Consider the following 1,386-nt stretch of genomic DNA (forward strand, 5'->3'; position numbering starts at 1 on the left):
TTTTTTTTTTTAATTTTCTAAAAGAAGGAGCAGAGGGGGCCAGGTGAGGATATTCCCTCAGAGGCCCAGTCCTCTGTTCTTAACGCTACCTTGCTAACGCAGGAAATGGCGAATAGTTTGAAAAAAAAATATATATATATAGGCGTGCGAAAGAGAGACTTTTGGATGTTAATGTGCTGAGAGGTGCAACTGGAGGGATGTCTGATCATTATCTTGTGGAGGCTAAGGTGAAGATTAGTATGGGTTTTCAGAAAAGAGGAGTGAATGTTGGGGTGAAGAAGGTGGTGAGAGTAAGTGAGCTTGGGAAGGAGACCTGTGTGGGGAAGTACCAGGAGAGACTGTGTACAGAATGGAAAAAGGTGAGAACAATGGAAGTAAGGGGAGTGGGGGAGGAATGGGATGTATTTAGGGAATCAGTGATGGATTGCGCAAAAGATGCTTGTAGGCATGAGAAGAGTGGGAGGTGGGCTGTTTAGAAAGGGTAGTGAGTGGTGGGATGAAGAAGTAAGAGTATTAGTGAAAGAGAAGAGAGAGGCATTTGGACGATTTTTGCAGGGAAAAAATGCAATTGAGTGGGAGAAGTATAAAAGAAAGAGACAGGAGGTCAAGAGAAAGGTGCAAGAGGTGAAAAAAAGGGCAAATGAGAGTTGGGGTGAGAGACTATCAGTAAATTTTAGGGAGGATAAAAAGATGTTCTGGAAGGAGGTAAATAGGGTGCGTAAGACAAGGGAGCAAATGGGAACTTCAGTGAAGGGCGTAAATGGGGAGGTGATAACAAGTAGTGGTGATGTGAGAAGGAGATGGAATGAGTATTTTGAAGGTTTGTTGAATGTGTCTGATGACAGAGTGGCAGATATAGGGTGTTTTGGTCGAGGTGGTGTGCAAAGTGAGAGGGTTAGGGAAAATGATTTGGTAAACAGAGAAGAGGTAGTAAAAGCTTTGCGGAAGATGAAAGCCGGCAAGGCAGCAGGTTTGGATGGTATTGCAGTGGAATTTATTAAAAAAGGGGGTGACTGTATTGTTGACTGGTTGGTAAGGTTATTTAATGTATGTATGACTCATGGTGAGGTGCCTGAGGATTGGCGGAATGCGTGCATAGTGCCATTGTACAAAGGCAAAGGGGATAAGAGTGAGTGCTCAAATTACAGAGGTATAAGTTTGTTGAGTATTCCTGGTAAATTATATGGGAGGGTATTGATTGAGAGGGTGAAGGCATGTACAGAGCATCAGATTGGGGAAGAGCAGTGCGGTTTCAGAAGTGGTAGAGGATGTGTGGATCAGGTGTTTGCTTTGAAGAATGTATGTGAGAAATACTTAGAAAAGCAAATGGATTTGTATGTAGCATTTATGGATCTGGAGAAGGCATATGATAGAGTTGATAGAGAT

Source organism: Panulirus ornatus, chromosome 9 (assembly GCF_036320965.1).
Source record: "Panulirus ornatus isolate Po-2019 chromosome 9, ASM3632096v1, whole genome shotgun sequence".
Taxonomy (NCBI): Eukaryota; Metazoa; Arthropoda; class Malacostraca; order Decapoda; family Palinuridae; genus Panulirus; species Panulirus ornatus.